The sequence below is a fragment of the Amblyomma mixtum genome, chromosome 7, assembly GCF_055824585.1.
Source record: "Amblyomma mixtum isolate Tamu chromosome 7, ASM5582458v1, whole genome shotgun sequence".
Taxonomy (NCBI): Eukaryota; Metazoa; Arthropoda; class Arachnida; order Ixodida; family Ixodidae; genus Amblyomma; species Amblyomma mixtum.
In genome coordinates, this window is record NC_143018.1 from 31,218,036 (window position 1) to 31,238,597 (window position 20,562).

General features: G+C 49.7%; 1 pseudogene; it reads left to right on the plus strand.

Moving 5' to 3' along the window:
• The first annotated feature begins 479 nt into the window (after positions 1 to 479).
• LOC149335548 (calcium-activated chloride channel regulator 1-like) overlaps positions 480 to 20,562 on the plus strand; it is a 49,034-nt pseudogene continuing 28,951 nt past the window's right edge.

Sequence of the window (20,562 nt, forward strand, 5' to 3'; positions counted from 1 at the left end):
AAAGCAATTTGCCTTCTCTTCTGCAAAGTAAGGCACCGGTAAGGAAATTTTGCGGCCCAATCACTCACACTTAGTTCGTACAGAAATAGCAGTTCTACGAAGGTAATCCTCAGTGATCGATAATTGCGTGAATTGTGAGAGTGGAAAGAATACACACCGCCGGGGGCCTTCAGACTTTCGTCAGTGAAAAGTTTCATTCTTAGCTTCGTTGCAAGTGTTGTCTTGGAAGCGATGAGCAGCACCAGAGGAAAGGCGCCATCTCTTCTTGCCTACAGTGCACCAGTGCTGGTACCGAGCGCAAAAAGGCCATCATTTTGCCCACTTGTCTGGAATAAAAGCCAAATTACAGGACACTCTCTATCTCTCTCCATTCTCAGATCATTGCTACACAGTTTCAACACAACAGCTGTGGTTGTTACGCTCTTAAATATTTCTTTTTTATACTTCGCAGGTGCACTGAGGGCGACGTGAAAGTGGGCGGGATGTTCGGTTTTACGCACGTTCTGCTGCTTCTGTTAACCACAGCGGCGTCAGTCGACATCGACAACTCAGATGGAGGCTACAAGGAACTGTGGGTATCCATCAGCGACAATGTTCCTCCGGACGAGTCCATCATTGACAACATCAAGGTAAGCAGCTTTTCCTCCTCCTTTCCCCCCGCGACACTTCGGAACGTTTTTTCACGGCGCATTGTTTTTAGCATGGGTTTAAAGACCGATTAGAATAAGTGTCACGTTAACCAAGGCACTTCCGGCACGTGGTTACGCCTTTCGTTCCGAAGGATCTCCAATTCCGGAAATGCATGAAAATTGGACACGAGAGTAGTATACGAAATTTCTCCATCATGTGCCCATGCTGTTCTCATCCACACAGCGGGGACGCTTGCGTCTAAAGAGTCCTAAAGTTTGCCAATTGCCGCGGCGCTCATGAAGTGGCCTCAAATGATTGTCCTTGCCTGAGAAAGGAACGGGAGATGAACGAATAAGACGAGGCGGTTCCACACACAGATGTGCCGCTGCTAGGGTCCGACGACATTGTCCCCCTCGTCAGATGTCTTCTAGGACTGCTGTGGCCGTTGGGAAGGATGGTTCATGATTTCTGCAACTTGTCCTCGCCCTCAGCATACCAGTGTAAAAAACGGGACCCATATGACTGGCAATGCAAGAACAGTGGTCATAGACGGGCCTTCGCCATCTCTGCTCAAGCTACAGAGACCAGCAGTGACCAAGCAGGTATTGCGCCCCCCAAAATCCGGAGCCAATCGCTAAGAAGCACAAGGACCAACTCCTGACCAAGGGTGGAACCGGCAAGTCACGTGGCTATCACTCCCGAAGTAGTGCACACCCTCTGTGACGGAGCAATGGGCCTCTTCGATTTAATGCGCTCGGGCAGCCCACTGGCTGCAACAAAGTTCGCCTCTGTTAGGAAAACGCATCATATTCACACGGGCTGGCGGCCACCGGAACCAATCACGGCGGCAAGCAAGAAGCGGAATACGGAGGCCAGATGCTCCCCGTAGCCCGGTGGCTGTGCGTTCGGCTCTCTCTCATTGCTACGCACGCGTACGGCAGAAATAGGCTGCTTGGGATCGAAAGCAGCGAACTGAAGTTATTCAGGGCTGCCGCTGACTGCAGAAGAAAGAGCTGATCGTGCTCGCACCAGTATAAACCGGCAAAGAAAATGCGAGCGTGTGCCTTCGGTGCACAGTGTGTTGTGTAAGCTTCGAGAAATCCTCAAAAGTATGCGATGAGCAATTGCAATCTGACATGTGTCAGTCCAAACCACATCGGAGGGGAAAACTCCCGTGCGTTGCTTATCAAACGACCCGCCGTACTCTCGCATTTTCGCGTGTTTGTTTTCTGCGCAGTAAGTATGACTGGCATGGCCGCTGACGATCGACCTTGCATGAGTCTGCTGTGGTCGTTGCGATTGCTACGCTCGAGAACTGGTTCATGTAAGCTGTATTCAGAAAACAATCGGGATACGTTCAGTTCAACTGCAGCCTGTCGGCCGCCGGCTTTTGCTGTGGAAAAGGAATGCGCGCATAATCTCGACAAAAGCGTATATCAGCTTGTTGAACGTTCATCTAGGACAAGCGGGTGTACTGTACAAAGCTGGCTGCGTATCGTATCTCTAATTCTACAGCTTTACCGCATCGAACTGGCACTGGAATGAAAGGCGCCACAATCAAGCCCAGCATGTCGGCGCCTCACGTACGGCGTGTGCTTGCATCATGAGCACTCGGAGATTTGTCTTATCTCTCTAATGAGCCATACGCGAGGAGATGTATGCCTAAAGTACCTCTCAGATATTTTAAGCATATGTAGATGAAGCCAAGATCAAGCTGTACAAGAGTTGGCGACGACTGAATAAGCACTCGCCTCGATCGGCTGCCGTAATTAACTGTGTGGACACATATATGCCCGCAGGGATGCCCCGAGCAATGTGTTCGTGAGTTCTTTTAATAAAGGACATGTTTCAGTCAAGCGTTTCTCGAAGCATATCCGCCTCTGCACTGCGCCGAACGCAGTGAAGACCACATCGCGCTCTAATATAACACACCTCTTAAAACACGTTCAGCGCATGCATGTATGCGCCCGTCTGAGCGCTCTCATAACCGGGATATAAACCAGCCGAATAGATATTAAGGCGCAGATTCTATCGACCGAGATGATCATGGTAGCGGCAACAGTAGCGGCAGTTTCGACGGGTCGTTTGACCCCACGATGACCCCGCCAAAAAAAAGAAAGGATGGTTGGCTGGGAAGTCGCTTGCGGAGTTTTTCCCACGCGCGGCTCGGCGCCCATTCGGTTCCCCGCAAGAAACGACTAAGATGAACCGACGACTGGGGAAGAAAGGATTAACCGCGTCTGCGAGGAACCGGTACGAATCGGAGGGAGCCAGCGCAGTTGCGGCCGCGGCGCAAGCACGCCACACCTGTGTTCGATAGACACGAGCTGCTGACAGTAATGTTGCACCGCAGTACGAAAGAGCTGTAGACTTGCACTTCCTCCTCGCCAGTTCCCACGCGTGGACTCTGCAAGAGGTGCCTCCGTTTGCTGTGCTGTGCTGTGCCGATCTGTGCGTCGTGGCGAAGTGGCCGCCGCCTGATGAAGGGGCGGAGCCTTAAGGTATTTAACCGGCGCCCTAAGTGAGAACGAACGCTCTGGGCCTTGGCGACAAGGCTCATCTAGTCGGTCGATACTATGAACTTTTAATTCTTGGTCGTTTGTTCTTTTGTACCATATGTAATTTAGTTTTACAAAGTGTCAGTGAACCTGTTTGTGTTCTCGTTCCCAAATGTCGACTTCCATCCATCCTCGTCCCTTATCCGGCCCAACACGCTACCCTGCATCACAACAACTGGCCACGCTACCCGACTTATGATGACTGGTGGCAGCGGTGGGATGCTGCTACCAGAGCCGTAACAACTGGTGGCAGCGGTGTGATGCTGCCACTCGAGCTATAATAACTATGCTGCTACCCGAGCCGTAACAGCGCGCACTAGGACTTGGAATCTGCGGCTCCTCTCGTGAAAGGCCTGAAGCACCATCGCAATATCAGCCAGACGCACGAAATTAACAGCCGAAAGATTATGTGAATCAGAAGTATGCGATCGTAATATGAAGCGAACATTTGTGCTTGCGAGGTTGTGCCGATCGGAGTTCAATCGCGCATCCGAGCGGAAAACATGAATAAACAGCGAGAACTACCGCAAAAGGTGCCATTGCAGGCCACACAGACGACGTGCACCATGACCTAGACGAAACAATTAAGCGTCTGCATCCCGCAAAATATCGCATGAAGAACCGCGGTCCTTCTAGTCCATATAAAAATGGCGGCATGAGCTTCCCGCAACCATACCACCTCTCCGTCGACTGCTAGTTGACCGAGAGCTGCCACCACAAAATCGTCCTGGCGAGTCTGGCTCCCGCTGGCAGACCGAAACCGCCCAGCCGGAGAAAAACGAACGCGTTCCGGGAAGCCACCGGAAGTGGGCGAAGGAGCTCGAGAAAATCGAGGTCCTGGCGCCGCGCTCTGGTAGACCGAAGCTAGCCTGCAGGCAGCCAGAGGCGGATCATCGAAGAGGCCCAGTCATAGCTCACCCAGTGTGTTAGGCCTTCTATTTGCCGAGCACTAGCCGAGGTACCGGTGTAAGTTGAACACGAGCAAGTAATTGCAAAGCTGAATAGTTTCATGCACACTATGCGTGTGATGCTTTCCAGCTTTCACAGACTAGCAGCACAAAATGCCCGCAAGTGCTTGATATGTTCAGTCCTGTCCTTGGCTCCTCCAGCCTCAACGTTCCGAAGAGTGCAGATACATCACTTTGTCATCTATATTATCAACCGCAACGGCAAGCAGCCTTTCTGCACGGAGGAACATCTGCGCTGCGTCTTAAGCGAAGAAGGACGGTCGAAGTGTCCTGCTCAGGTCACAGCGCCCGCCAGCCATCATAGTTGGTGCGCAGGCTACAGCTGTGGTGGCCTCTGACCTTCAGCGCGCGTATCACTGCTTCATGTGCTTGCTACGGACAGCATTTATCTTCTTCCTCTTATCCTTTTGCGCCGTCCTCATCTCTTTCCCTCTGTGCAAAGCAGCAAACCGTACCACCCTTCTGGTTAATATCCCTGCTCTTCCTCAACCACTTTTCTCTCTCTCTGTCTTAGAGATGCGCTCTATGGCGAATTCCGTGTAGAATTTCAAGCGCGCTTTTTTTAATCACTAAGCGCTGCATTATTCAAGTGATTTCTTTGGGTATGTTTCAGTTCATTTAGGTATGCTGTGTTTGCAGCCTGCCGCGATGCGTTTCGTTTCTTTTCTGAAAAATAATAATAATGCGATAGAATTAGGGGTCCCGTTCACGAGAACAGCAAGCGTCCGTTCATCTATATCACGACAGCAGATGTGCGACCCTGTCAACGTGTGCTGAGTCCATCTGTTTTCTTCCTCCCGAAGATCGCGCCACTCAAGAATACTTTTCAAAGTAATGTGCATTCTAAGTGAGGCAACTGAGGAGCAACGAAAGCGACAGATGGATAAAAAAAAAAAGGAGCAAGGAAAAGATAAAGAATACGTAAAGACAAGGTGCACGCCACGCCACTATAAAGGGAAAGACTCTAGTGGCGTGACTGATTAGCAACCACGGGCCGTTTCAGATTTAATATATTGCGACGCGATAAATATAGATCGTGAGCGTGATGAAAATGCACAGGGGCTGTTCCGCTCGTCCACCGAGTTCCTCCACAAGGCCACCAGTGGGCGTGTGTACTTCAAACACGTCACCATCGAGGTTCCGAAGACGTGGCAGAAGAGAAATGGCACCCGGGCACTTCCGTCGAGTGGCTTCTACAGCAGCGACGTGCGCGTCGACATGCCCACGGAGCAGAACGACAAGCCTTTCACACATCAGGTGAAGCCGTGTGGCCGCCCGGGAGACTATATCCAGCTCACTCCCGGATTCCTGGCCACAGTCAACAACACTACGGCCAAGACATGGCTTAACCCAGGTATTTGAAGTAGTTTTCGACACAATATTCGCACTTTTAGTTCACTTACGACGATGGCCGTCGTTGCCGACGAAGATGAGCGGAAGCGCGTGTGTTCGCTTAACATCCGAGTCTTGTGAAAAGGAGAAGCGTGAAGAAGGAACGGTGAAAACGATCCTGCCACGATGGTAGGGCGAAGGGGGACAGAGTAGGAAAAACAAACAGTAAGAGCACATTAAGCTGCTGTGGACGTGTCGAAAAGGCATTTAGTATAGATGGGTCGGATGGCTACACCAGGGCGATTACGAATAGGGGAACCCCTCCGTAAATGGGATAGAGAAAGTGGAGGGACAGTGCGCGCGCACAGAACACTTTCCCGCAGAGCACTAACAAACCCAGAGTCCTTCTATTTCCTCTGGTGACATGTGGCGGGTCACCGGTGTGTTCCTCGTACCACGCTCCTGTATGTGTTCAGTCAGGACAGCGTAGGAAGCCACAGTCGGGATGCAGCCGTCAAGCCGCCGAAATGAGTGTTACACTGTTACGAGGAATTCGCTCGCAAACAAGCCGAAATTATCCGTCTGTGCTGTGCTGAGTATACAGTGTAGCAGAAACCAGAGAATGGATGCGCGCAGCAAAGTGACGAAAGGTTTATGGTGCGTGGTTTACCGGGGGTTTAACGTCTTAAAGCGACTCCGGCAGTAAGGGTCGCCCTAGTGAAAGGCTCCGAAAATTTGGACCACCAGGAGTTTTTTATCGTGCGCTCACATCGCACAGTGCACGGGCGTCTAAAATTTTGCCTCCATCGAAAATCGACCACCGCGGCCGGGATCGATCCTACCTCTTTCGGGTCAGCGGCCTAGCGCCATAACCAGTGAGCCACCGCTGCGGCTCCAAGTGACGAAAGGAAGAGTGAAGCGGCCGAGTGGATGAGATGACGACTCGTCACTCAAACTGAGGCACATCAAAAAGTAGCTGTACAGCGCAAGGTTCCTGCAGTGCGCGGAGTGGCCCAAGGTAAAATATTTTGGAATAATGTTAGAGCATGTGTGCTGTCAGTGTGCGCATCACAGACTTCCAGCCATTCAGATGTCTTCGCTCTCCACCGCAGGATCCGGGAAAGACGCGAGAATTTTTTTCATGAAGCGAAAATTAGCGGTGGAGTGAAAGTTAGCTAAAAATTATTGTTTATATGATGACCTGCGTAACCGGAGATGATTGCTGGTCGTGGTAATGTAGGGCGCCACGGATGCCTGTGTAGGCAGCGCGCCCATTACGTAATAATTCTACTCTCGCGGGCATGCCAATTAATGTCTGCTCGCTCACGGCGTTTGCCTCGTTCATCAAGTTCCATCAGGACTGCGCGAGCGCCTCTCGGGCTGCGCGGCAGAACTTCCTTCCGGCCGCCGTTGGCTTTTACCACCACGAGAACACGACGACGCTTTCTTGGCACGTGTGCAGCTCCTGTGGCAGGGCAGTACGTAGGCACCAGGCGGAAAGGGTGAACGCAAAGTTTCTCCAGTGTTCGGCTCTGTTTTCTCCTCCGTTCTATTGCCAAGTTCCAATTAGCATTTTATGCTTAAAAGTATGATTAAGGAAGACGCTCACACATTCGCAGCATACGTGTTCGTGCACGAGTGGGCCCACTTCAGGTACGGCGTCTTCGACGAGTACGGAAGCCCCAACGACAGCAGGCACCCCCTCACTTTCTGCCACAGGGGAACGGTGAGCCACACGGGAAATATTGCATGGGGCAAACAACGACGGGAGGGGTTCACGGTTTCAGGCAGACAGTTCTAAAAAAAAAGCTGATGACAAACAGATATTGAGCGTAGCTAGAAAGACTATACATAGAAGGAAGCTCTGCCGTGAACCAAGATTTGAAATTGAAATATCAACTTTCCGTGACCAACTCGGTCATTTAATTTTTGAAATGGGGCTAAAATTCAGAGCGCCTAGCGGGCAGTAGATCTAGAATTTTCTCCGTGGTGTCGCGTAGGATGTTTAAAGAGGGCACAGATCCCGAGCATATGTCCATGTTCACTTTTGTGGAGAACCGAGCAAATCCCTTAAAGATGGACCTTGTTTTCTGTATTTGATTGGCGCCAGAGACTCCTCCAATATTAAAAACCCAACCAGACATACTTTCGTTAAAAATGTTCGCCTTTAAAGCATCTATAGTGAACTTTAAACTCAACCCAAACTTTTTGTAGCAAAGGTTAAAACCTCGCTAAGATCAGCTGCATGTAACAGGCCGCAATGCGACTCTAGGTTGCACGCTTTATGCGATAGTTGATCTGGGCCTGCCGATCTCCTCGGTAATCATAACCACCGTTCCATGTTCTGGATCGCGAGGCAGAGGCAAATTTAAACGGCATAAATAAAGCGCAAATATGGACTCAGACGGGCTCTGTAACAAGGAGATTAGAGCTGGGTAGTGTTTCTATAACATATACAAAAACACCAGTCCTTTATAAGCGGACGAAGAGCCCAGCGGGTCATCCATGAGCTCCGGCTCGTCATCGCTCGAGGCTGGCACGCAAGGAGCGAGTATTTGTGCGTCAATATCATTCTTGAATGAATTAGTTTGAATGTTTCTGATATCTTTTAGCAGCAGCGGTACACGAAAAGTGCATTTGGCCAGTTTCCTGCTACTTTTTATGAAGAGGCGGGCCCTGGGGAAGAACCTTGCGACATGAAGCAGCGCATAGTGCCTTGAAAAAGGGTGTTCAAACCATTCTTCTGGAATACAACTATATTCTTTAGATTTAAAAAATATCATTTCTTTTTCTTCCTAGCTTTATCACCAGCACCAGCACTTGGCGTATTCAGGCTGCTGCAGATGATAATCGTGATTGTAGAGCGGCTGGGTAACGCGAAGTTTGGTCCATGATAACGACCAGAATACAGTTCGGGAATGTTTGGTCGCGGTCACGAACGTGATCAGCCGTTTCTGGAAGTCAATCAACCCAGTAAAAGAGATATGGCTTAAATAGCAAACAAAATACATGATCTGTTACGGTTGATTAGCATTTAGGAGAGATAAACACATCAGAAAGTCAAATCAGGCTTGCTCTTTCTTTTGCAGGGACCCCTTTTAGCCAATTAAGTAACTGCTGAGCTGTTGATTGTTTAGCGATGGATAAAAAGCAAAAGAAAAAAATGCTGTACAATTTTTTTTCATTTGCATTGCATTGTTCACCTATACGATCCGCTCAGCACTTCGTAAACGTGCGCGCGAATTCTCTTGTCAGGCACGGCTGAATGCCTGCTCGGGCAGCATCGTCTTCATCCCGACAACGGCAGAAGGAGAAAGGTGCTCGATCGACGAAAAGTGCCGCTTTCTCGACGACTGTGTGTTGACCATCCGCCAGCCGAAACCTGACCCCGTGGAGTCTTCCATCATGTTCATGCCCTACGTTGCCAATGTAAGGAATTGTCCCTTACTGTGGTGGCGAAGTGCGGCATCACCGGCTCTGTTTGAAGGGGCCTGGTTAGTGTCTGAAGCAGAGCAAGCAAGGGGGCTGCGGCTAAGAGCCCTAACAGGCGATCATCATGTCATCATATAAGGATAGTACCAGGCAATAGGTATACTCTCTTTCTTGCAGCTTATTGTGGTTGAACTGCTGTTTGTGCCAGAGAAGCTACATTTAAGGTAGTTGGCAGAAATGTCGCCCAAATTCATATATTATTGATAAAGTTCATGGGGTCAAAATCCATCATCAGTAATAAAATTCTCCTATTGTCTGGGCTGAAGAGGCTTCACCACACTGCAGCATTCCCACTGGCCGCAATGAAGAGATTTCACCACAAAAAAAGAATAACGCTGAAGAAGAGTACAAAAAAATATCGATGTAACCAGCCGCGAAGTGACGTCAGCAGAACGAAAATGACGCAACTTTCGGTAAATGAACTAAGAGCTGCTAATACTATCTTATTGCCAACACATAATGGACTAGGTGTCCCTGTTAATTTTTCTATCCATTGCGTGCCAGTCGTACAAAGGACTGTTTCTAATTTCGAGGGAGTCAAACTTGCCTGACAAATTGTGACTTTGCTGCACGCACATCCTTGCCTGACGTCATGGCTGCTCACCCCATCTTCCTTTTTCTTCTTGCGCTTTTACATGCCGTTCTCTCTCTATCCGACAGTGCAGGTTAGCCAACGAGAGCACCCTCCTTCATAACCTGCCTACTTTCCTGTACCGCTTTCACTCTCTCTCAGTGATTGTCGCTCCCAGCTGAGAGACTTTACCTCCTCGTCGTCGTCTTGTCTCGAACATCGCCCCGGACGCTGATGTGCATAGACCCACTCTCCCCCGTTACAGGTCAGCCAGTTCTGTGACAGCATCGACGGGCCCCGCCCCCACTACCCGTTCGCCCCAAACAAGCAGAACTACCTCTGCAATCAACGGTCCACTTGGGATGTCATCAGTAAACACGAGGACTTCAAGAAGTGAGTCGAGGGGACCTAGCCGCTGCCGGTCACTGGGGCTTAGCAGTAGTTAACAACCAGAATAGCAGTAATAATATTCCCAACTATTTCCAAGATTCCGTCAGTGATTCTGAAAGAGCCATTATGGGTCTACACAAGCCTTGTTCACTTTTGTACAGCTATACCGGAAGCTGACCGGGCTACTTTCAAAACATATAAATGTCGTGACATTTGTACAAACCTCAGTATTAATGATCATGCATCGTTTCCATCGAGTGCTGTTAGTCCCATAAAAAAAGGAGAACTTATTCATCATGAATATATTGTTTGTTGGGTTAAACATAATTTTTAACAAGCAAACTGATCCACGTATGTAATCTTATTCAAACATATGTTGCAGAGCTATAAAAAATTTAACTACGTTTCAATAATGGTAAAAAAACAGTTATGCTTAAATCACAGCATCAACTAAAGGACAAAAAAACGAGTTTCCACATTAAATCTTCCAATCTAGTACTGCATGCCTTCCTTACAGACCGAGTGAGCTGACGTTGCCGCTTATTCAATTCAATTCAGTGCATGCCTTCCTTACAGACCGAGTGAGCTGACGTTGCCGCTTATTCAATTCAATTCAATTTATTCTCCAGTTATACACTGGAACGTTCTCCTGGCTAAAAGGAGAGACTGGGCCTTGACTGAGTCCCATGGCAGTTAACAGGGCACCGGCAAGGAGCATATATACGGAGAAATGCTGTACAGTTCAAAATTAAACATAGTGTACACATATAAAATGTACGTACTTATATGCAAAGCACACAACAGAGGAGACATATACAGAGTTATATAACCACAAAATGCGAGGAAGAAGGCAATTACAATTTACGGAAGTATTCGTGTAGCTTTTTGCGCGAAAAGTTATTCATATCTTTATGGCGATTTAATGGCGATATATTTATGGCGATTTATCGAAGAAGGTTCTTCAGTTTCTAACTGTCTTCGACGCAATGACTGGAGTATTTTTTGTCTGTGGCACTGAGTAGTTTGCGGTTTCGAAATACAGACATACTGCGGTGTGCAGAAAAAACAACTGGCAGAGAGACAAACCACCCTAAATACCTTGTAGGTAAAGTACGGTTGTTTGTAAAGCACTCGCTCTGTCCTTTATGGTGATTCGGAAGAGAAAGAATTTAGAGAAGACATACACGGACTCTTGACCAAAACAGCGCAAGTTCACGTCGTGCTGAGCATGAGCAAATATGCTGATTCACGAAATGAAGCTGTAGAATAAAAGTCTCCAGGGAAGAAAAGTTATATAAATTGCACTCCCAGTGTGTAACTAACTCGAACAAACAAATCAAAAAATTTGAGCACTTACTTAAAGAACCCTGGTAGCGACTTACGCTATTAATTTCGTGCCTAAACTAGCGGTTCTCGTCCGGAGATGTTTAGTTGAAGCCAGCGACATCACAGAAAAAATTTAACACTCTCGTTAGGAACCTTGAAAGGGCACCAAAAGAAATTTAGTACCCTTATCCAGTTTTATGTTTAGTAAAATTGGCTTCTAATGACTCTTTTCTGCCGCTTTGATATTTCTCTGGTTGCGAAAAGCGATTTTCTATTGCTACGAAAATTCCTTACAAAATTTCCCGTCTATCATGTCTGCGCCGCAAAGAACTCACTGACCATCGTTTTGAGGTGATTTATGAATTGAATACGGGAATCACGGTGTAGCTTAGCCAAGTGGTATCCACAACCATAAGACGTTTGTCGACATACTGCGGTTTACTTGCCTATTTGGCCGGTGGTAGTAGAGCAAAAGTGGTAGTAGAGTAGTAGCGGTGGTAGTAGACTAGTAGAGTAATAGACTAGCAGAGTAGCAGTACTAGAGTAGTAGAGTAGAAGTGCGAAAGTTTGTGTTTAGCCTGCTTGGCTCATCGCTTTGCTTTGCAGGGTCGTCCGCAAGTCTGTCGACGATATTAGATTCAGGTTAAGCTCTGATTGGGGATAAGCTGATCTTATCTGCTCGCACCGCAGATGGAAGTTGGCGAAGAACACGATGTGAAATGCACAGCGCGAGTGAGTGTTGCAGTTTAACACGAAGCGCGATCTTCGGCGCGTATAGCACAGTGCTCTCGCGCAGTTGCTGGCGAAGCTGTTCAGTTCGCGCCTCCGCGGGTAGTAAACCTGGTCGCGCAATTATGTTTTTTTATTTCTGCATGGGCTGTTCTTACGCTAGGTTTGGCCAAGGTCGCCTTCAGGGTCCAAGGTTCACACGAACTCGGTGTTCTCTTTTATTTCGCAGCAGAAGCTGGAAACTGTCTTCGACTTATGGTGGGCACGCTGGTTGAATGCAGAAGGCGAAGCAATATTAAAATGCTGCAGAAACCACAACGCAGCTTTGCTATGAAGCGTGAGAGCTTTCGTAATGACCTCATGACGCAGATCACTATGAACGCGGTATAATTAATGTGTCTCTTCCCGCCGTTCTTGAACACACGTGAGGGCTGACATAAACGACAGTATTGTGCACCCGCTGCAATTAACTCCAGACTCGTTTTGCATAAAGTGCCGCACAAAGCAGGCATCTACCACGCAGTAGTGATTGTGCTGGCACACGCCGGCGCCTAACATCACGCCTCCCTTCGAGCCCTTTCCCGTGCTTATCGCTGGTTTCGCGGGCGCGGGATTATCGAGTGTGTTCCCGCATCTTCTCTACGCGCCCTTATTGCTCAGCCTTCGCAGCGCATCAGTGCTGGCAACTCTCTGTACCTGCTGTGCGCGCTGTTGATTCGCATCGACCTGCTTGGCTAATTACCGGCGGCACTTGGCGCCTCTGCGTGGATTTTTAAGGCGAAAGCCTTTAATGGCCTTTAATGGTCGATTAGGGCTCGAAAGAGACGCCACGTGTTCCAGCTGGACATTTGTCGCGCGGTCGTGTTGCATCTATCCATCCAGTTGGAGTCGGCGAGTTGGGCAGCATACTCTGCCGCTTTCTGTGTAAGCTCGGCAAGTCGAGCTTTATGCGTTCTATTGTGTTTCTGGCGTTGCCAACGGCGGACGAGGCTGCGACGGGCTTCCCAGAGGTACAGAAGATGGTTATTCGCGTCCGTGACCGCCTCTGAGAGCTGGATCTGAGTTTCGTGCGACAAAAGGTGTGTCAGCAGCTGTTGGGACCATGCTGGGTAGCCTTGCTCGGAAATGGGTGTATTATCAAGTGAGTGAAAGTTTTGCCTGAATTTCGTCCAATCTGGGATACGGGCTAGTGTTCTGAGATGTTTGAGGGGGCGTGCGCGTTGTATAGTGTTAAGGATGCAGTGGTCGCTAGTGAGGCTCTCCTCAGAGTTCGGCCAGTCTGCGTGGCGTATGTTGCGAGTAAAGGTTATGTGCGGACACATATCCCGTGTCACGGAGATTCCTAGCCGTGTTGCGTGCACGGGGTCGATGTGGAGGCTGAGGCCCAACGTGGACACAAGTTCCGCCAGCTTACGTCCGCGCGACCCCTCCTTCCGATACCCGCACAGCTGACGGGAGCGTTAAAGTCGCCCACAACCAGCAGGGGATCACGACCCGCTACTCTTAGCGCGCGGCTTAATAGCTCCGCAAAAATCACTCGTTTGAGTTTGGGAGAGCAGTACATGTTGACTATATGCAACGACGGGTCCATGCGGCGGAGTGGTAGAATAGTCACCATTACATAGGAATACTCGAGCTGGAGGTCGTGATTCGCTAAGTTGGCTTTTCCGTTGGAACAGCCAACTTGGAACGTCGTTGGAAACCCGTTGGAACGTCGTGTTATTGCAAAGTGTGGCGCCAGGCCTGGTTCCTGGAGCGCAACTTCGGCTGGTAGGGACTCGAAGGTTTCAAGGTAGAAGCGGAAATTGGCCCGCTTAGCGCGGTCTTTAAAGCCTCTACAGTTCCTATGTATTATTGAAGTTGACATGGCCGAATTGTAGAAAGCGGAACTCCTTTGATTAAGGTGTCTCGCCATGATTTAAAATTTTTAGGTGAGGAGGAGGGATTGGCTGCCCTAGAGCCAGCTACTTGCGCCATCAAGGGGATGATGACGGAAGGAGCGGGGCAGCTGTCCTCATTGTCCGAATCAATAATCAGACGGTTAAATTTTGAAGGACCCGTCGGGATACGTCCCTGATGGGCCCCGTCCGACGGAAGAGGCGGCGATTGTACGAGGTGTGTTTTGAGACCACCGCAGGTACGGCAGATTTGACCTTGGCCAAGATTTGGTCTATGGCATGCTCGATTATAGATCGCAATTTAAAGGTTAAGCACTCCTCAGGAGCTGTATTGTCTGTCAATAGCCCGAGCCCGCGCTTGTCTTTTTTTTTTGTGCATGTCGGTGTCCGTGTTACGGAGGAGCGTGCAAACCTAGAGCAGATGGCTCCACTGTCCTGGGATACGCTCCGCCTCCTCTGGAGTGCAATAGTGTTGGATGTGTAAGCGGTCAAGTAGGCGGCGCCCTGGGGCCATCTGCATGAGCCTTGTGAATTGGTCCACGAGGTGGGCCTCCCGCAGCTCCTAATAGGAGTTTAGCACCACCAATGTTTTGAGTTTGGTCTCAGATGTAACCACCGGGAGATCCAGGGCTCACTTAGTTGCCTTGCGGATGATCGCGTCTATTCGCGCGTCGTATTTCTTAGCAATGCGAAGGTACGGCACGGCGTAGAGGATCCGGCTAGTCATGAAGGTATAGACGAGCCGAAACGCATCCTTGCCCCGCAGACCGGCTCGCTTGTTGGAAACGCTCCGGATCATGCGCCCTACCTGTTCGCCTACTCTCTTGAGTTTCGGAATAGTGGAGTCAGGTCCAAATCTGTGGGGAATGAACAGGCCCAGAATCCGGAGCTCCTCCATCTCTCTAACAGGACCTCATGAGGGAGAGATGTGTATTGCTGTCCTATCCTTTGGGTTCGCTCTGACATGCAGACGCTCTGATTTTGCTGGAGCACATTGGAGCCCAGAGTGAATTGCTTACGCATCGACTATGGAAGCGGCCTGCTGAAGACGGTCCTCTATGTCCCCAAGGCTCCCCTCAGTGGTCCAGATTGTAATTAGAGGTGAATCTTAACATCTTGACCATACATCAGTGACACAAGCAGCAACACCACTCTTAAGGCTTTCGCCTCAACGCACTTTAGGTCAGCAAAGTGCCCCTGATTTTTTTTTTTTGTAAAGGAGCTCCTCTTCTGTGGTTCATGATGGCCTGCGAGAGCACATGTCTTGTGACTCGACGTTTTATTCAACTTCAGTATAGCACGGCTGCCCAATGGACTCTCGCTCTTCTAGCGAGCTCTTGCAAGCTGAACTTTTATTGCGAAAGCAATACTGCTTGCACTTTCAGCCCGTCGCGTAGCGAGGCCGGTAGCTACCGAGCGCGGCCTAACTCCTGCTCCTGCCTCGCGTGGCGCGCTTAGCGGTCTGACGTCACAGCTGCAAGAGCGGGGCTCCAACTCGCGCCGTCGCTTAGCGAGGCCGCAGCTACCGAGCGCGGCCTAGCTCCTGCTCCTGCTGCGCGCGGCGCGCTTAGCGGTCTGACGTCACAGCTGCAAGAGCGGGGCTCCAACTTGCGCCGTCGCGTAGCGAGGCCGCAGCTACCAAGCGCGGCCTAACTCCCGCTCCTGCCTCACGCGGCGCGCTTAGCGGTCGGTTCGATTGTCCACCGAGATGACAGAGAGTTACTGCGCCATTTTCTTTCCTCAAAAAGCGGTGCGTTCAAAGGACAAGGCATGGCGCAGTAATTCTCTGTCATCTCGGTGGACATTCCCGAGCGCTTATTTACCGGGCTCCTCATCCCAGCTCTTCTGGCTCGGAGACTAACCAGCCGCTGCTGCGATTCAGGGAAATAATAACGCATTATACCGACAACCACCGCCTTTTCCCGGCCCCTGCAAAGGGGCTGAGTGAGACGGAGGAGCGAACTTTAAGGCGCCTGCAGACAGGTACTCTACTCTGTCCTGCAATCTTAAAGCATTACGATCCTAACACGGATGGGCGATGCCCGCACTGTGGGGAGACCTGTGATATCTTCCACATGGTGTGGGCATGTACTCAAAATCCCCACCTCCCCCCTTCCCCTACCCCTTCCAGAGAGGCATGGGAGGCTGCCCTCCTCAACTGCTCCTCGCTTGAGTCCCAAAGGGCTCTGGTGAAACGGGCGAGAGACGGGGCATTGTCATGCGGTGTCCAGGACTAGGGACGCCGACCATGTAGCGGGGCCACTCTGTGGCTCCCAAACTCTATTTAAGAAATTAAAAGTTTTCACCACCACCACCACCACCCGAACCACAGGAAGGGAAGAACGCCACCACCCTTACGGCGCGATGCCTTGCCTTTTGAACGCAACGCTTTTTGAGGAAAGGAAATTCTCTGTCATCTCGGTGGACCCCCGAACCGTACCGTACAGGAAGGGAGGAAGTGGGAGTGAAAGAAGAGAGGAGCTTCTAGACAATCATCCGTTAGCGTCAACCGCTCGTTTTGGCGACCGAGGCACGCATAAATTTCCCAGCACGTGGGGGCCCTCGTGTGGTGAGTATAATGCCATGTAAAACAACTGGGCAAAACTTTCATAAATAAGCTTTGCTCACTACCAAAGCACACCACCAGGCAAACCAGGCGCAGCCATGGCTATTCATTTCGCAACTTACCGGGCTTAACCAAGCTAAGCCTCTGCCAAATTTTTTTGTAAAGCTAGCTCTTCTTCTGTGGTTCATGGTGGCCTGCGAGAGCGCATCTCTTGTGACTCGACGTTCTATTCAATTTCGGTATAGGAGGTCTGCCCAATGGACTCTCGCTCGTCGAGCGAGCTCTTGCAAGCTGAGCATCCGACCGGCTATATGTGCGCATGTGCGGTGCGCGCGACGTTCAGAGCGTCGTAACGAGTCCGAATACAACGCGAAATCTGAGAGAGGTTGCAAAAAAAAAAAGCGCTTCACATAAAAGGACACAACTTAACGATCAAGCAGTCCACTATTGTGTCCGAACTATGTAATCGAGGGGGCGTGGGAACGTTTAGGTATTTTATAAATTCGGGGCCGATGTGAAAACAAGTTGTGCTATTTAGCGCGGCCTGTTTTCTAATATATTGCTTGTACCTTCAGACTTGTCAATGATATCAGAGGAAATTGAAAAAATGCTGCAATGCAAAATTGCCAACCAGGATCAGAGTTCCATGGCCATGACAAGCTATTTTTTAAAGGTGCCTGCCCGATTGTTGCGCCTCTTACCATCTTTTGCAATCGTCACAAATTTTTGAACGCGCTACTGAGCACTCTGAGGAAGGAAAGAATGAGTGGGAATTCTTTCCTATTCCAGCCTCCCAAGGCCGGACATGTCCAAGCGAATCGAGGTGACGTTCGATGAAGTACAGCCGGACGACAACCTCACCGAGCCCGTTGCGCTGGCGCTGGACGTTTCAAAAAACATGAAGGTGACCACTGACTTTGGCGGTCATTTACTTGTATGTGAAGAGATACGTGGCGCCCTGTAAGAATAATACGCGCGCAAAGCCTATTTGTGCGTATGTAAAAAGCTGTCTAATAGCTGTCCGTTCACTCGCTTTTAATCCGGCTGCTGGGACAGGATGGCGGTTATATTGTGGAGCTCTTGTACGCGTCGCATAACATCAGATCGACTTGTGACGTCATAGTCCCCGTTCGGGTGCTGAAACCGGCAACTGAATTCCTCATGCTGGCCGACGTTTTCCAATGTCTTGAGCATATTCTGAAAATGAGCAACGAAGAGCAGAGGGCTCCACCGCTGCTCCGTACAGTCAGTCTCCAGTGCGCATGCGCGGTCGCCCTGCGCTATCGATGCGTGGGCACTGGCACTGACTTCATGCGGTAGCGGTGGCAGTGCTCTCTATACTATAATTAGGGTCTTCTAGTTGCTGTAGCAAAGGAGCTGTACGCCTCCAAGGGCCGCAGTGATGTAGCCAGAACGGTCGTTGACTGACGCGCTGAAGTTTCTTTGTACTTTTGGCGCCAGGAACTAGACTAGACGAGGGGTGCATGACAGCAACTGGAATGTTTCCTCCTTTAAGGCGAAAGCCTTTAATACCTCATCGCTGTTGACAGAAGGCTGACAGCAGAAGCTTGTCAGCAGAGGTGTCACGCTTTTGACGTGTTTCCACCGAGATATGTGAGACAGTTACTGCGTAATTTCGTTTCCTCAAATACAGTTTTCCTTTTCTTCATTTTTCATTCTTCTTTCTCTTTCTTCTTTCACTCCCACTTTCTCCCTTCCTGTACGGTGCGGTTCAGGTTGCGTTCAAAGGGAAAAGCATCGCGCCGAACGCGCGGTGGCGCTCTGTGGACTCCCTGGCAGCGCTACAGCATGCTGTCGCGTTCCATCCCCAAAGGCGAAGCTTAAGTGTCATTAATTAGCCGTTAATTAGTATTTAGTCGGTAATCAGCATTAACCATTATTTAGTAACTTGTGATTACTCCCTAATTAGCAAAATATGTGTGACATCATCCAGTGGTGGCGTCAGCAGTGTCACAGATCAGTCAAAAAGGTGCGGAAAACGCTTTCGCCCCTACGCACTTTGGACGGTCAAAGTGTCTCTTGAATTTCTTAGCTCGGGAGCTTATCATCTTATTCAGCTTTCATGGCAAAGTATTGCAGTCGTACTTTACCATAATTCTGTCTTTTCGTGTTAATGGACCAAAAAAATACGGCAAACTACTTTATGCAAAGACAAATTCTTTTTTATTTGTTTCCCCATATCAAAATTACCTTTCACACAAATTCTATATTTGTAAACGCTCGCGAAATCATGAGTTTCTTGGTAAAGGCCTGTACAGCCCTCACTCTTTCGGAGACGCCTGTTCGATGTTACTTAACATAGATATTATGTCTGTGGCAGATATACATGTCTAAGACCTTTAACAAATTGGCCGGTTACAAATTAAGAGAAATCCAGGCTGCTGATAAAGACGAAGCCGAGCGTTTGAAAGTTCTTTGTTCTATCGATGGGCGCCGCGAACCAATTTGCGGTCGGCTTCTAACAGATGGTTTTCTCGTGTCCACCTCTACAGAACACACGCCAACCATCGCTGCACCTTTTTTTTGCTTCCTCCGTTTTTCTTCCTTTATGCGTGACGTCTACTTCCACTTCCGAGACAGCCTGCATTCAGTTAATTCTTCCTTATGGTCTCGTCTCTCAACAGCTGCTGGATGCCGACGAAGAGTTCACGAGTTCGCTTGAGAGGAAGTTCCAAGTGGACGCCGCTGTCGGAAACTCGACGGTGGTGTACGTGAAGCGAAAAAGCCCTGGCAACATGCGAATCCACGCCAGCCTCACTGACCCCACGGGAAGCCGTGCCAAGGTTGCCATGAAACGGCGAACAGAGACGAAGTAGCCATCGCCATACCGAGTCCGGCAATGGTAAGTGGCCGCTTAAATCTGTACGCTCTTGACCAGTTTGACATTTCGTAGAAGACTTCCTTAATTGGAGCAAGTTGTCCATCAGTACTGCGTATACGTGCCACATTGGTGCCACATCGGTATACGGTGGCCACAACGAGAGCTGAACCGTTGCCTAGCAACCGCCGCAGCTGGCAGCGGCGCTCGCCAGATGGCGCCAGCCGCGCCATCTGGCATGACGTTAGAGGAGGAGCCGGTGAAACCGCGTTGCAACAGCAGAGGAGGAGCCAGCGTTGCATCGCATATATAGAAGGGCGGCTTGGTGGGATTCGTCGGTAGATATGGAGACTCGGAGAGCCTGAAAGAAGCCAGGCTTCGTCGTCGGTACGAAACTCAGAGCAAGAAGCGAGCCGAGGAGACGGAGGATGAACGAGCCGCACGCCTCGAGAAGCGTTGTAAGTACGACGCGGCCAGGAGAGTGGATTCGGCTAAAGAACGCCGGAGTCAGCGCCTACCTTAAGGAAGAAATCGCCGCCAATCCGTTGCCTACCGTAGCAGTCCCCAACGGTGAATCGTGTGCCTACCTGCTGGTAGAACGCGGTCTGACTGTTGAAGCGGTGTACGTGTCATCAAGCAACTCTATCCGGGAAACCACTGAAGCAGTGGCCACCTGTATCCCCAAGCGTCGAATTGCCGAGGAACTGTGTGTCGTGGCAGGAGACTTTAACCGTGCCACGGACTCGATTAACGTTCCATTTAAAGATAAGCTAAACCTGGATTTGGCCAGCGACCCCAACATGCAGACTACACTTTGGGGAAGAACGATCGACTTGTTTTACCAGAGACAAACCTTGGGCTCGAACTACTGTCTCGGAGCCATTGAGACGGCTGCTTGCTACTTCACCGACCATCGGGCCGTCTTAGCGGCAATTGAGAAACAACAAGCTGAAGACTTTGAAAACAAGGGCGCTACACTTTACAAATGTCTAGTGTTTAATACAACCATGACTTAACGATAGGTAACAACAAAACCTAAACATTGAGACGTATCTAGCTAAACGATAAAGATGTAACCTTTTTGATAACCAAGCTAAACCATCCAGGACAGCAGCTTGGGCAAGTTGGTTATTCATTTGTGACGGAACAGCGCAAAACACCGGGACAAGAGACAAGCGCTGACTTACAACTGGTTTTTATTTCGAAGAAACACTGCTTTTTATACCTTCTTCACCCCCTCAAAAAGCAAATGCGTCACAACCA